The sequence below is a fragment of the Myotis nattereri genome, assembly GCF_964212035.1.
Source record: "Myotis nattereri genome assembly, chromosome: 17".
NCBI classification, from domain to species: Eukaryota; Metazoa; Chordata; class Mammalia; order Chiroptera; family Vespertilionidae; genus Myotis; species Myotis nattereri.
Window position 1 is genome coordinate 22,862,999 of NC_138092.1, and position 17,001 is coordinate 22,879,999.

A 17,001-nucleotide genomic window follows, 5' to 3' on the forward strand; every position below is an offset into this window, starting at 1 on the left:
GCAGAGTTCACACAAGTGGGCAGAACGAAAACCTTGGCCAAACAAGCCCAGTGAAGGGGCTTCAGGTCTCCGGGAGCACGGTGTCTTCCTGCCAGCTCAACAGGGTGGCTGTGGAGAAAGGCAAGAGGCCACGTTCTGTTCCACCCCGGTCTGTCCCAGTCAGTTCCAGATTCCCCAAGCTCAGACCACCTGGGAACCAGGCCCCGAGAGACCTCAGACATGCCCACTCTCTCTCCCTCCCTCCTCCTCCCCCTCCTTCCCCCCCCTCCTCCTCCTCCTCCTCCTTCTCCTCCTTTTTCTTCTTCAGCATCCTCTCTCTCTCTGCCCACCCCACCCCCAGCCCACCTCTCTCAAAAGCCAGCAAAGCATGTCCCTAACCCTCCCATCATCTTTCCCTGTTTGCACCCACCTCCTACAGTCACCACAGGGGTCACATGGACAGAAGAATGAATCAAAATGACAAACCCAGCCTCAGGATTGCCCTCCAAGGAATCATACAATGTGCTCTGCTCCAAAGAGCTCGGCCCCAAGCACTAGCCAAGTCATCCTCGCAGCCACCCGCGTGTTCATCAGGCCTCATTACTTACAGGTTACGGACCAGGAAAACAACACCGGGGAGAATGACTGCTGTCCCCGAGGCCCCAGAGGCAGGATGAGAACCCTGGGGCGCCCGGCTCTGGGCGGGGGCCAGGCACAGACCACAGCACTCCCCTGGTGCCGGCCCAGAGGCCGTGCCAAGGCGCGGCTCAAGCCTTTCCTTTTCCATTAGCCGCAGGTGTGTTTTACCACAGCCTAACTAGCAGCTACTATTTATTCTCTGGGATTTTCTAAAAATGTGCTTTTGCAGACCTTCAAGCCAAAGCCATTCCCAGCATCACTCTTTATTAAACCGAGCCGCAGAAATGTATTGAAAATCGCAAGCATTTTGAAACAGACGGAGTCCTTTATGGCTGAAATAATCTAATAGACAAGCTGTTGTTAATTTACAGCCTTAATTTTCAGACACACTTCTTGAGTCAAAAGTACTTCCTGCCCTGTAATTCCTGTAGGGATACAGGTGGCCTCGGACTAAGTACACATCTACTGTACATTAAAATGTATTTCTTACTTAACTTAAACATTTCTGAAATCTCAGGTTTATGTCTAGACTATTTTAATCAGCTAAATGTCATAATAAGCCATATGTCGGTCTTGATCGGTTACATACACCAGCCCTACTCATAAAGTATCAAAAGGTGTTTTTAAAGAGAAGTCTGTGTTTGTTTTACCAAGAAAATGGTGCTTTCAGTGTATCATATCAGACAGGCTGGCAGGCAGAAAAGCACCTTACGTAACTAGTGGGGAAAAGGGTTTTTTTTCCTCTCCACACATCCCCATGTACCACTCCATCAATATCACTTTTAAACTTCAGAGTTTTGAAGCAATAGCTTACATTGGTCTAAAATGTCACTCGAACTTGACCACTATCAACACTGAGAATGGTGCCGAGTATTTTTGTCACTGTTGTTCTCATTTTTACAGCGGTTCTCTGTGGTCATTCTGTCCTACTTGAGTTGGCCTGCACCTTTTAACAACCAGCCCCCTCCCCTCCCCCTGCCACCTCCAAGAAGCCATCAAGTCACCCAAACATAAATATGGAAGAAGTAATAGCATTGCTGACTACACAGGCATCCAAATGGTTATGAGCACCTGTCAGGCTCAGGTGTTGGGTTAAGTCTAGCCACAGTGATGAACAGGGGAATCCAGCACCTGCATTTGTGAAGCTTGAAGTTTTATTGGGGAGAAAGATATTGAACAAATGACTCCACACACAATCAGGGAAATACATTTTCATGAGAGCTCTGAAGAGAAAGTACTTGATTCTATAGCAGTTCGCTCCAGGGACACGAAGGGGCATGAAGGGACAGGGAGTTTTCTCCAAGGAAATGGTATTAGGCATTAACCTTAGGAATAGGGAGCAGCTGGTTGATGCATGTGGGGCTGGTAAAATGACAGTTACATAGAAGATAGGAAGGGTGGGATGGAGGGAGAGAGGGGAGAGCGCAGAGGGGACATAACTGGAGGCAAGGAGAGGGAAGGAAAAAAGAATGAATTCAAACCTATTAACTTCATACTTTTATGAGGGGCCAGGATGCATCAGAAACTGTTTAAAGTACCTTGGTGTCCACTTCTAAAGAAATGCAATTGAAAAAAAATTCATCAAATTGGAAAACAAAAGTTGTCTTATCAACCTAGAGAGGGTTCTTAGCTCAAACTTTGAAGAGAAAAACTAAATACAAAAGGACACTCGCAGGGAGACAAGTAAATTGGGTTTTAATGTCGCACTTGGTAACATTTTATGAACTGTGGATTCTGAGTAAGAGTTTTTACATGTAGATTTTTTTTTCCCAGATGAAAATGGCTATAAAGCTTGTTCCTACCAAGTGTGGACAGGAACACAAGGAGAGTTTGTTTCCTGTGATACCATGCAACCACATAATTGCGTTTGGTTTGCATAATCAGAGGAGTAGGAAATACTTTTTTAGCATAATATTTTTAAACGATGATGTTTTCTCTGGGCATCTTCTCAGTGCATTCCCTGTCCCCGCCCCCTGGAATGAGCGGTCATTGAGGGTAAAAGAATGTGGTTGTGCCATCTCAGTCTCCCTGTTGGGTCTGCAAACTGTATCATGCTACATCCATCACCATCCCTGTGCTGAGTCCGGATCTACACGCTGCTTCAGCCTGTCCAGGCACTGGGGTCGTTTGGCTGCTGTTCATCAACTGTGTCTGGTTCTCCCTCCAGCAAGATGGGATGGTTATTCCCTTCCAGCCCCTGAAATGAGGCTGGAACTTAGATGATTTGCTTTGTCCAATGAGATGTCAACAGAAGTGACGTTAGTGGCTTCCAATTGAACACATTAAATGTTGATGCAAGGTTCACCTCTTTGTCGTCCCCTATGGCAGTGATCTTGAAAGTACTTACCAAGATGGGGCTCTGGCATTCTGGAGCCCTGAGTGACGACAGAGCACCCTGCTGGCCTGCACTGCCCTGCCCGTGTAGCATGAGAAAGAGAACAGATATGTTAAGCTACTGGAGTTGAGGGGTGGTTTGTAATTGTACGGTGAGCCCATCCTAGGTCCATAAGGATTGCTGTTAGGATCCCTTTCTCATTTTTGCCTTGCTACCCTCCTCCACCTTCTCACTCAAAATTATCAGTTATACTGCTATATGAATGCCTTTGGAAATCAGAAAGTATCAAACATATGATTGTCGAGATTCAAAAATTGCTGCTTCTAAATACTTATCCCTAGAAAATAGTGAGCCAGCAGTGACTGGCAACTCTTCTGCTTTGGACCCTTGTCGGAGATGGGAGTCTGGACTGTGTCGCCCGCCCCCACCTGAAGCTGTAGAAAGGAGTGATTCAAAGCACACACTCTAGAACCAATCTGTGTGGGCTCAATTCCTGGTTTTGACATTCATCATCCATAACTTTGAGCACATAATTTAGCCTCTCCCTGCCTCAATTTCCTCATTTGTGAAATGGAAGTTCTTCAAAGTGCCTATGTCTGAAGTTTATTGAAAGAATCAAATGAGATGGTGCGGGTAAACCAGGAACAGTGCCTAGTGAACAGCATGTGAAAAGTCCTGAATGACACTCCTGTCCCCTCTCATCCTTGCCACCGCAGTATACCATGTAGAGCAGGGATGGGGAATGTCCAGCCTGCAAAATCCTTTGGTCTGGCCTTGCCAAGGCATTAGGGGTGAGTTAGTCAAATGTTTGACCAAATACAGAAGGCTAATTTTTAAGTTGATAATTTTGTATGGGCCACAAATGATGTTATAAATATCCAAAGGGCCCTTGGCAGGAAAAGGTTCCCCACCCCTGATGTAAACCTTTCTGAGGCTCCCATCCCTTTTTAGAGCCACTCTAGGGTGTTCACACAATCTTCAACTCACCAGAGTACCTAAAAACCCAGCTGTCTCTCAAATCTTCCCCCAAATGCTTTCACCAGAATTTCTGGAATAATCTCACTCTGCTACAATTATGACTACCTCCCCCACCTCCAACACACACCAGCCTCCAGCCTTCTAAGAAAGATGTGTTCACACACTAGGCTAGCAGTACCCACCTGAGGACAGACTGCACTGGGAGAAGGGGTGGGAGCAAGAAGGACCAGTGGGGGCCGAGTGTGAGCATGGGGCCAGGAAGGGTAGAGAGGCTGCTGCCAAGCTCTGATCAGCAGGACTTGGAAAGAACAACCTGGGTGAAGAGAATGCACTGTGATCCCCTTTCTGATTATTTGAGACTGAAAGAAAGATTTCCATTGCCATAGTTAGATGTCAAATTCCTGTTTCTTTCTGGATGCAACACCGCGCTTGGACTGTCCACAAAGCCACTTCATAGGAGCCAGGCACACAGTGAGGCTCCCACAAGCCTCTCTCTTTCTCGATGCCCCTCTTAATGTTTTCCTTTCAACCCAACACTATCTACATTTTCTAAGGACCTCTTATTTCTAATATATCTCTGTGTGCTCGTCTGCTTGACTTGCTGCAACAAAATACCACACACTGGGGGCTTAAGCAACAGACATTCATTTCCTCACCGTTCTGGAGGCTGGAAGTCCATGATCAAGGTGCCAGACATTTTGGTTGCTGGAGAGACCCTCCTTCTTGGCTTGTAGGCAGCAATCCCTCTCCTTCCCCCTCCCCCTCCCCCTCCCCCTCCCCCTCCCCCTCTTCTTCCTTTCCCCCCTCCTCTCCCCCTCCCCCTCCCCCTCTTCTTCCTTTCCCCCCTCCTCTCCCCCTCCCCCTCCCCCTTTCCCTCTCCCTCTCCCTCTCCCTCTCCCTCTCCCTCTCCCTCTCCCTCTCTCTGCTACTTCTCATAAGACCACTAATCCTATCATGAGGGTCCCACCCTCATGATCTCATCTAACCCTAATGGCTTCCCAAAGGGCCATCTCCAAATGCCATCACATTGGGTGTTAGGGCCTCAGCACATGACACAAACATTCCATCCATAACACTATGAGGACAGATCACCTAAACTGTGAGCTAATTCTGACTTTCAAGACAGAGGAAATGCATTTGATTCTAGTCATTGTATTTACTGTTACTTCTTTAGAAAGTACTTACCAAGCATCAATTATGTGAAAGACACCTAGAAACCAAATGTTAAAAAGCAGACATGACCTTTGCCCTCAAAGGCTTCCTGGTCCAACTGAAAATCAGAGAAAACTACAGGAGAAACATTCAAAATACAAAAAGATATTTTTAAATTAAAAGGAAGTATAGCCCTGGCCGGTGTGGCTTGGTGGTTAGAGTGTGGGCTCTGCCCACCAAAAGGTCTTGGGTTCAATTCCCTGTTAAGGGCATGTACCTGGGTTGATGGTTCACTCCCTGCACCAGTCAGGGTGCATGTGGAAGGCAACCAGTTGATGTGTCTGTCACATTGATGTTTCTCTCTCTCTCTCTCTCTCTCTCTCTCTCTCTCTCTCTCTCTCTCTCTCTCCCCTCCACCCTCCCTCCCTCCCTTTCTCCCTCCTTCATTCCCTTCCATTCTCTAAAAAGCAATGGGAAAAATATCCTCAGATGAGGATTAACAAAAAAACAGTGGCGGGGGGGTGGGGGTAGTGTATTTCAGTAACAAAAATGTGGGAGTGCTGAGGGGGGGCTCAGGGGAGGCAGAATGAGATGGTGGCTGAGAACTGAGGTTTTAGAATCAACTGGAAATGGTTTGCCATCCTGGCTCTGCTAATTCCTTGCCACATGATCTTAAGAAAACTAATTAACCATTCAAAACCTGTTTCTCCAGCTGTAAAATGGGGCTAATAACATTTACCTACGTCATAGGGCTGTTATGTCAATAACTGCAAAGCACTTAGCACGGAGACTGGCCTGGAATAATGGCTCAACAACCATTCGTTTAAAAAGTGTGGGTGGGGGAATAATTTCCAAATGGGACCTAGAGAGAGATGAGAATGTTTCCCAGAGGGTGGAAGGATTTTATCTGAATGCTCAATCCTGGGGTTGGGGGAGCAATTCAGAGGACTGTGCAGAGTGGGGCTACAGGCTGGAAAGCCCATGAGAGTAGATGGAGGGCACGATTAGGAAGACATAGAAAGACAGACTAAAAAAGTACATTGAACTTGGACAGTGGGTGTCCTTAAAAGCCAGACCAAGGAGTTTGGATTTTGTCCCACATTCTCCTTTATTCATTAAAATGGGGCAACTTGTCTTTAGTTCTTATGAAAAATGTTTTAACTCAAAGTACATTTTCCTAATAAACCCAGATACAATCATGAGAACAACATGTTTTTCCCTTCATGTTATTCAGGAGCAAATCCCAGTTTGATTTTATATTCAGAAGCATGTTCTGCCCTAATGTAAAAAATACATAATGGGACTCAAGTGGAACGCAAAATGATTTCAAAGGAATTTTCATAAAAGCATGTTTAATGAAGCCCCTTCTTAACCCCAGAGACACCAAACGTAAGTGAATTATTAGAGTTTTCTTCCATTTTTCTTCTAAGAGAAAAGATTTCTAAATGAGTAAATATTAACATCATGCTAATTTAATCTAATTGATAAGGTCATTGTGAGTTAGTGAAACTTCTGAATTATTCAATATGTTTAAAGTTATCTTAATACTTTCTAGAACAATACAAATCATAGCTTAACAAGGTATTTGCCAAGTAGGCATCTTAATGAACAGATAATCATCAGTAATTTGGCCTTAATGAGTCCTACATAAATGCATTCTGTTAAATGGCTTAAAGAATAAACGGAAAAGTGTTCCCCCTTTAAAGACAATCATAAATATAATTAGTCAGTCTCAGGCACAAAAATGATGGAGATGGACTCCTTACCCTCCAGTAGCTCACAGTCTAATGTAAGCAAATGGTTTTACTGAGCTTCAGGATGCTACAGTGGAGATAAAACCAGTCTCATCAGAGCATCTAACATTTAGTCCCCTTTGTTCTTTGCATTACTATTTTAATAAACCCCGTTTTTAAGAATGGTAGGAGGTGATGCTGGTATTCAGTCTCCCTAAGATTTAACTCCACTCTCAACTCCAAATAAGTGGATTCCAACTCATAAGGCCTCAATGCATATAACATATTACAATCACTTCTGAAGTCTTCCAATAGAAAAACTGTCTTTTGCTCTCAATTTTATTTCCTTGTTCTTTTCATAGTTGAAACCTCAACTTTGAAACCTTTGAGGGGAGGGGAATAAGTGTCTATTTAACAGGTCACGGTTTAATTCAAGGTCAGGGTACATGACCAGGTTGTGGGCTTGATCCTCAGTAGGGGGCATGCAGGGGGCAGTTGACCTATGATTCTCTCTCACCATTGATGTTTCTATCTCTCTCTCCCTCTCCCTGCCTCTCTAAAATCAATAAAAATATATTTAAAAAAGAAAAGAAGAAAGAAAATGAGAAAGAAGAAATGAGTGAATGCGTGAGGGAATGAGTGAATGAGTGAATACTTTAGGGGGGAGAAAAGGTTTTGTCCAGAGAACAGTCATTAATGGAGGAATTTCATCTAATAACATAACAAGTATAATCATAATTAATAACAATTTTTGAGTGCTATGTATCATGTTTTGTTCTGAGCACTTTGTGTTTGCTCATTCAATCTTAATTATACTAGGGATTGCCTTTACTTTACAAATAAGAAACATGGACACAGAGAAGTTGTGTAACGTAGGGAGCTGGACCTGTTTGAGAGGTATGTCTCCACTTGGGTACATGGTCTCAGAGGAGCTTTAGAGAACCTGCACCTATATTATTTGTATGCTCATTGATTGTGTATTTTGGGGGGGAACAAGGATCACATTTTATTGAGATATCCAAAGAGGACTGTGACATGGCCTCTCCCCCAAAGTTAAGAGATTTTACATGATTCAATCTCAACTTAGACACTAATGTTTAAGAAGTAGTCACTACACTAAAGTAACCATAAATCTGGCAATAATATTTTTAAATAAAATTTTTCCACACATCAACTCAATTTCCTTCAGGTTTTCTCTTAAAAATAAATGCACAAGCAAAAAGACCCTTAGAGAAACTAATTCCATCAAACTTCGCTAAACGTCCCATTAGACGTTGCCATAAAAGACAGAACTAATAAGGAAATCAGCAGCGTGCAACAGTGACCATCTGTTCGCCATCCCAGCAGCGTTTTCTCACGCCTCCTTCATTTTGGGGGAGTACTAGATCCCTTCCCACCTGCCTGGAAACCAGGTCCCCCCTCACGCTCGCTGTCTCTGGTTGTTCCTCTTTCTCCCTCCGTGACTTCTCCTTGAAGAGTGTGTAGTCCCCAAATTTCATTCCTTAACCCTCTGCTCTTCCTTTCTCGCGCATTTTTTTCAAAGCTCATCCTGTCCCATCACTTCAGCACGAACCCCTAACCAAGCAACCCCCGAGTCTTTGAAGGTCATTCGTGACCTATCTCCTAAGGGCTAGTTAGACATACTGGAAATTTCCAACAGATGTCCTATTTCCATCTCACATTCAACACGTAGGAACCGTAACTCAGCATCTCCCTCATCAGACCAACTCCCTTTATCGTCTTCTGGTTCTAACAACAATGCCACCATTAGTGAGGTGGCCTGTGCTTAAAAGCGAAAGCCATTTGGTTTCTCATATCCAAGACCTACTTTTCAATACTTGCCTCTCCTGCCCCTTCCTTTCAGTTCCCCCTGCTCTCATTCCACCCCAGAGCTTTCTCATAACTTTCTCTTCCCAGGCGCCTCTAGTCCTTTGGATTTGTGTGGTTTCCCTTTGCTGATATTCCCTATGCATTCTCTGAGGCTTAACCCAAGTCCCATCTCCTCCATAAAACTTTCTCCAATAATCTGCAATGCCATCTCTCTTCACCAAGTAAATACACAACTTATTTAGCACTCACTATAAAAACTCAACAAAATCTAGGAAAAGACAGAATAACCGTGTATGACCCCCACCCCTCCCAATTTACAGATGGGGAAACTAAATTCAAACAACGGTCAGTGACTTGCCCAAGGTCATACCACTGATCTGTGACAGACAAGTTCTGGAACTAAGGACTCTTTACTCCTAGTCTAGGTGGCTATCTCCCAATACCAGGCTCTCAGCTCCTTGGAAAGTGAAAGCATGTGTTTTACTTCTTTGCCATCTCTAAATGTCCAGCACAGTATTATGTGCACAATAAATGCTCAATAAATGAACATAAAATGGAAGGAGAGAGAGTGCGCGCAGATGGGAAAGAAGAGGGGGAGAATAAAGAATGCCCAGCAGCAAACCTGGCAAAGCTAAGAAATCCACACAGATCCTGGGCTGGCCGGGCTGACCACAGCCCACGCCAGCACTCTCCTAAGAAGAGAAGAGAGAGCCAGCATCTGGATCACACCTGGAGACCACAGGAACACCGTGTCCCAGCCTGAAGTTGCCGCCTGCCTCGACCCAACATCAAGGGACTTTCCCAAACCTCCAGCTCACTGTGCGGTTGGTGACTCAAAGCTGTCCCTGTTGTCCGGCGTATCATTTGTAAAGTACTTTCTTGGAAGAGAAAATGTTTGGGACAGCTGGGAGGGGAGCTCCCAGGGCTGAGCCACAAGGAGCCTTGTTGTGTGCTGTGTGAGGACACAGGCTTTTTATTTCCCTCGCTCTTCCCTTTGGCTGTGTTTATTTAAAGCTCCCACCGCCACTGTGGGGGGTGCGTGCCCAGACTTGGGGCAAGGCTCTCGGAACCACCTAGGAGGAGCAGCCCCGCACTTAGTTCGGGGACCACAGTAAGTCATGAGCTCAGGCCTGGGGCCCCGGGAGTGCAGCCAGGACAGTGGGAGGCATTGGGAAAGAGCTGTTATTGTGTCTTTGGCAATCCTGTAATTATTGTGTTTGCTGTGATGATTTCTGTCTCCATTGCCATTTCTCTTGGTAGATTTGTTCCCTCTTGTGTCTTAGACAGAGAAACCTTTTAAGAAAATTACATTGGATAGCCAGGCTGCTGGGGTGACTCCTCAGAAAAAGCTTAGAAGTTATGTGGTCGCTCCGTAGAGGGCTGAAGAAAAGACAGCCTTGCTTTCATCAGCGAGACAAGGGCCGCAGGTGGGACAACTTTGCCACCTCCCTCCCCTTCCCCCCATCCCCACCACACGTGGCCCCTTTTGCTCAATATCACCACCCAGTGGATTTACTATTTCCAACATCCTACTGGCCCAGGGGTGTCCAAATGCTCTGGCACCTCCCCCACTCGCTTCTGCACACCAGCTCCTGATCCATCAGGAAGTGAGAAGGAGGAGAGACCAGAGCCCACATCTCATTATGCTCCCAGCAAAGGGCCCAGCATTCCACCTCACACATCTTAGGACAAAGGGCAAATCAACAGGTGTCCTGATTTACAAGGAGAAGCCAGAGCATCTTGCCCTGTCAGGGTCTCTGTACAAGCACACTCGTCACCTGGTTCCTTCCTGGACCACCTCCGTTGCCAGGGGCAAACCTTAGTGAGGCTGGGTTTTACTTTCATCTCTTGTTTTCTCCTGTTCCCCCATGAGACCCACCAAAGGCAAGCAGGACTGAGGCTCCTTCGTGTTAGAATATTGTCTTAATAACGAGCATCGTGCCCTTCCCAGACTGGGGAGAGAAAAGGAAACCTATGTTTCGATCTACAAAGACGGTAGGATTCCATGGTGGTGAGCAGGGATTCAGTTACAGGCCAGGCCTGTTTTGCCTCCGCTTTTCCTCATCGATTTAAAGCAAAATTCTATTTTTCTGTTCTTACTTTACCTGCCGGTAGCTGGTGAGACATTGGGTATTTAGAAAAAGACAAGGGCTCTCACTAAAGATAATTGCTAGGCATTTGTAAATTTAGCACCAATTTCCCCTATAAGACTAGTAATGCAATGAATATATCCTTGCATATTTATAGCTTTTTATAAAGCTGAATTCCTTCCTTGAAATAAAGTCCTAGGGTCAGTATTTCTGGGTCAAAGAGTAGGAACATTTTTATGGCTCCTGGAATATATAGAGACATATCTCTTCACACTGCTTTCTGAAAGAGTTGTACCAAATGAAAATGCCACCAACAGAGTCTGAGCTTACTCGTTTTTCTAGAAGGTCACCAGCATTGGCCATTACCAATTGGTGTTAAGTGGTATATCAGTTGTAATATTTTATAATCTTCTCTAACAGCTGGTGGAAACAGATTTCCCACCCTAACTGCTCTTCTTTCTCAAAGATCTCTGGCTGTATGCTCCATTATTTTTCTAAATGAATTTTTTTTTAATTTTGTGAATTTCCATAGTAAAGATACTTTAGTTATTTCTATTAGAATGATGTATTTGTACATTAAAATTATAAATCTACAGATTAACTTTAAAAGTAATAGACATATAGAGATATTCTGTGTTCTCATTCAAAAACATCCATTAATTCTGTTGATTTTTTTCTACTGTTCCTCTTATTACGTCTGCAACCATGTGGACAGTTGTAGGGTGTGACAGAAAAAGCCAGTAGCTCCAATATATGTGTTTCTCCTCTGCTTTCTGGGCTCTCCCAGGAAGACTACATCCCCCTGTGTCCTTGCAGCTAGGAACTACCATGTGGCGGAGCTGTGAGAAGTGGAATATGGGAGAAATGTATGCTGCCTGCAGGCCTGACCTCTAAGAGTCCTCGTGAGAGCCTCCACCTTCAGTTCCCTCCTCTCCCAGCCAGGCACAGAAGCTCCAGGGTGAACCCCAGGACCCTTGGAAGAAGGTGGAGCCACTGAGTAGAGAAGTCTGGCTCCCTCAATACCCTAGAGAAGGCCAACCTGCCAACACTCTGCTGGATCATGATATGTGGGAAATGAACTTTTTTACTCTGTCAACCCACTGAGATTTGTTGTTGTTGTTGTTGTTGTTGTTGTTAAAGCAGCTAATTTACTCTAATGTAATAATGAGACTTCCTACCTTCTAAGCTGAAGACTCAACTTTAACTATGTACTGTACTAGTCAGGGTTCTCCTGAAGTGGCAGAAAAACAACAGGGGAGGGAGGACGGGAGAGAGGGAGGGAGGGAGGGAGGGAGGGATTAACTGATATAAGGAACTGACTACCACAATTGTGAGGACTAGCAAGTCCAAAATCTGTAGGGCAGGCCAGCAAGCTGAAAATTCAGGTAAGAGTTGATGTTGCTGTCTTGAGTCTGAAATCTGCAAAGCAAGCCAGCAGGCTGGAAACTTGGGGCAGGTTTCTATGTTACAGCCTTGAGGCAAAGTTGATCCTTTTTAGGGAAACCTCAATCTTGGTTCTAAGGCCTTCAACTGATTGAAGAGAGTAAACAGAGAGTTATCTGCTTTACAAAAAGCCTATGATTATAAATATTAATCGCCTCTAAAAAATACCTTCACAGCAACTTCTAGACTGGCATTCGACTAAACAAGTAGGCACATAAAATTAGCCGTCATAGGGCCCAAAGCAACAACATTAAGGAAAAGAAATTAGAGGCATCATGGTGTAATAAAAAAAAAAACCAATATGGAGTTTGGATCCAGGCAGATCTGCTTATGTCACAAGTTCTTATAATCACCATGTCCTCCCTCAGTTTTCTCATCTGTAAATAGGGGGACTATGACACATCATGCAAGTTTGTGGTAAAAATGAAAGGAGACCATGTATGTGACACTCCCAGCACAAGGCTTATGATGTGAGAGCGCTGGTTGTCTTCCCTCCACTCAGAGGGGCGTGGTGCCCTCCCCCAGCAGCAGCCCTAGGAGGGCAGCTTCGCTCCTCCGTGCTCCACAGCCCATTCCATTCCTCAGAGGTGACTCACTGGATTTTCCAACCACTTCGGACACTTGGTCCATTCAGACGACAAAAGCTACTTCAGTATAACACAGGGGAATCACAACAATTCAAGGACAGGAAGTCTATTTCCAGGTAGGCAAATTACAGGGGCAGTCAAATTAAGGAGCTCTTTAACTTGACCACCTGACCAAAAATGCATGTCCCTCATTTCAAAGGTCCACCCTGTTTTGCCCGCTTTCCACCTGAATTAGATTCCTGGGGTTGCCATAACAAGGTGCTACCGACTGGGTGGCTTCAGCAACAAAAATGAGCTTCCTCACCATTCTGGAGGCGAGGCATCTGAGATCAAGATGCTGGCAGGGTTGGTTTCCTCTGAGGCCCTTCCCCTGGGCTTGTAGATGGCCGTCTCCTCCCCGCACCTTCCCATAGTCTTCCCTCTTTGTGTGCCTGTGTTCTGACCTCCTCTTACAAGGACAATGGCCATGATCTCCTCATCTCAATTTAATTACCCTTTAAGGACCCTGTCTCCAAACACAGTCACTTTCTGCGGTGCTGGGGTTAGGGCTTCCTCATAGTAATTGGTGGGGGACGTAATTCAGCCCATAACACCACCTTACTTACCCACCACGTCTATCCTGACCACCCTCACACGGTGATACACACAACGCACTCAAGCTCTGTTCCTACCCCCTGGTGCTTAAAGGGACCTGACCCTGCTTGGTCTGCTATCTACTCAAACCATAGTAAGTGATAAAAGATTTGAAGGAGCACGTGCACACACACACACACACACACACACAGGCGCGCACACACTTTGTGATGAATGTTCCACATTGCAAAGTCATGATCGAAGTGCAGACTTTGATCATGGAACTGAGCCATCGAGGGATGGAATGAGTGGCCTCATTAGCAGGATTTGCTAACTCCCCACAAATGGAAAGGAAGCACATTGCAAAATAATCAGAATGGGCCAGGGCATTCCTCTTAGCCCGCTTCTCTAGGGACGCCAACCGTATTGCGTTTTGCTAGCAATAACCAGTGCCTGAATTAAATGGTTCCGAGTACATGAACTATATCAGTAATGAACGTGCATTTTAGCTGAAAGAACCATAAGCATTTAATTATCACAAAAAGCAAAAGAAAAAAGCATCTCAAGACCCTGCCAACAAAGAGGCAGGCACCGCTCTGCATTCTGAACAGGTTTCTAAATCACAAAGGGCAGTAAATCATGTTACTTATCATTTAAAAATAACTAGGTTTTAAGAAATGAAATCAGACAAGTGATTAATGTGCCAACTTCAGCCGGAGTTCCTTTGATAGTTGGAAGAAAATAAAAGCCAGCCAAGAAATAAACATTTCAAATTCAGGTGCTTTGCAATCTGTGCTCCAAATGTTTCCATGAGCGTAAGGAGGTGGCTTGCCATGCACACACAGCAGCCAGATTGCTGGCTCCAGTCAATCATCTTCAAAATAAGAGCATTGGCATGAAAAAGAAGAAGCCACTGTCACAATGGTCAAAAGCCCACTTGGTCTCAAGAGCTAAAGGGCAGGTGTAGGGGGAGGCCACGGGCTGAGAGGGGAGGTCGGGTGCTGCTGAGAGAGATTTGCAGTTGATTTTTTTCTTTACTGTTTATGTTGGGGATTCAAAGGTGCAGTCCAGTCTTTCATATTGACCTTGAAAGGTGCCTATGGTAGCGTAAGAAAAAAATGTATGTGACAGGACAGAGTGTGCAGAGAGAGAGAGAAGTGCATGGGAGGTTACGGCAGACATGCTGGGACCTCCACTGCGTGAGTCCAAACCCCAGCTCAGCGACTTACTGACTCTGTGGCCTTGAGCACATTCGTTCTCTGTGCCTCAGTTTTTCCATCGGCAAAATGGAAATGTTAGAAGCAGTACCTACCTCACTGGGCTATTATGAGAATTGACTTAACACATGGAAAGCACAAAGATTCTGTAGAATTATATAGTAAGTACTGCAGATGTGTAAACTCCTCTTATTATAGTGTGGCTTTTTTATTTTGTAAAACAAGACCTGGAAAAGCTTTTTAATAATAATGTACATATTCCTGGGCCAGGTCTAGGGCGAGATGGCTGAGGTAGAAGAACAACAGAATTCATCCCAGTTGCAAAATTAAGAGGGGTGCCAAAAAGTTCAGTAATCAAGGTAAATAATATTTCGATGCAACATTCTAAAAATCAAAGTAATGCAAAAAAAACTCATGATGAACAAAAAAAATGGAAAATTTAAACAAACAGAAAATCAGTATTGTTGATTTTTCTTTTTACCTTAGGCTTTCGTATGGGGTGTATCCATTTATATCATAGTAAAAGATATTGCATTGGAAGATTATGCCCCAAACTTTTATTTCTGGGATGAGAAATTACATAGAATTTCACTTTCCATTTTACGTTTCTGTATATTTTAATGTTTTATCATGAAAATGTAGAGAATAAAATAAATGAAAGAGAAGCTCAGGATGACACTAGAGCTTATCGAGGCTGGGAACTGACGAGAAGGAATGAGGCCACACAGCCCCAGAGATGCCCTCTGCAAACCCTCTCCGTGCACTGCACAGCTGGCTCCTTTGTTTCTTAAATCGACAAAAAAAAAAAAAAGAAAGAAGGCATCAGCAATGTAAGAAATAAGAGTAAAATTCACTTTGACATTTAATGAACAGACTGATGATCTAAGAAGATGACCCAGGAGCCTGCTGGTAACAGAAGGTGGGCAGTGATTAATAATTTGCTGTGTTTTTGCCTGGCTGGTATGGCTCAGTAGTTGCACATTGACCTATGAACCAAGAGGTCATGGTTCGATTCCCAGTCAGGGCACATCACTGGGTTGAGGGCTGAATCCCCAGTGGGGGTGTGCAGGAGGCAGCCAATTGATTATTCTCCCTCATCATTGATGTTTCTATCTTTCTCTCCCTCTCCCTTCTTCTCTGAAATCAATAAAGTTATTTTTAATAATTTGCTATGCTTAATCCCTAAGTCAGATCAATGGAATGTAGATAGCCAGAAGTCCTTTTCTATTTTTGGACTATTTTCAGTCAAGAGAAAGGATGAGACAGGTTAATCTTCAAGAAAACTTTATAAATCAAAGTTACCAGAAAAGTGGGGAAGGGACCACGAGTTATGAAACTTTATAGAAGTTTTTTGTCAAAACCAATCAATACAACACACTGAAAACAAGAAAAAGTTACCCATAAACCAGAAAATTTCTCCATGTACATACTGCCCATTTTCTCTCTATTTTCTTCTTGCTCTTTTTTTATAATATTTTTACTTTTATAATATTTATAAAGGGCTTCCATAAAAAAATTGAAGACAAACGTTAAAATAACCCCACTATCTAGGTAGCCCTTGCCGACATTTGAACAATAACATAAAAAGCAATGCTTCCACACCATTAGAATACTAAACATAGAAAAGTAAGATAGGAATGTACCCTCAGCCACACTCTAGGCTCATCCAGTTTTTCACCTCTGAAGTAAAGTTTGTTTAAAAGTTCCTTGGAGAAGCATCGATCAAATACTCAAACCTCAGAGGGAAGGTAGGGGGGGTGGGGGTAAGAAGGAGAAATCAACTAAAGGACTTGTATGCATGCACATAAGCATAGCCAATGGATACAGACACCAGGGGGTTGAGGGCATGAGCCGGGGGGGAGGGGGGGGTGCAGGGGGGCAATGGGGAGATAAGGACACATATGTAATACCTTAATCAGTAAAGAAAAAAAAAGTTCCTTGGAGAGCTTAAATAGACAAATTTTCAATGTATGTTCCAGCCTTTATGTATCTTTTTTTTTTTAAATATATTTTATTGATTTTCCACAGAGAAGAAGGGAGAGGGATAAAGAGTTAGAAACATCTATGAGAGAGATCGATCAGCTGCCTCCTGCACGCCCCCCAGTGGGGATGTGCCTGCAAACAAGGTACATGCCCTTGACCGGAATCGAACCTGGGACCTTTCAGTCCGCAGGCCGACGCTCTATCCATTGAGCCAAACCGGTTCGGCTTTATGTATCTTTTTAAATTACACATAAAAGATTATACTAATCATAGGTTACCCATCTTTCTTTACTTTTTCTAAAAATTATTTTTTTTCTTCTTTTTTTTTTTCCTTTTATTGCTTAAAGTATTACAAAGGGTATTACCTATGTGTCCTTCTTTTTTCCCCTGCCCTTGACAATCCCCTGGCCTCCCCTACCCCCCAGTGCCTTATGTCCATTGGTCATGCTTATTAAAAATTAT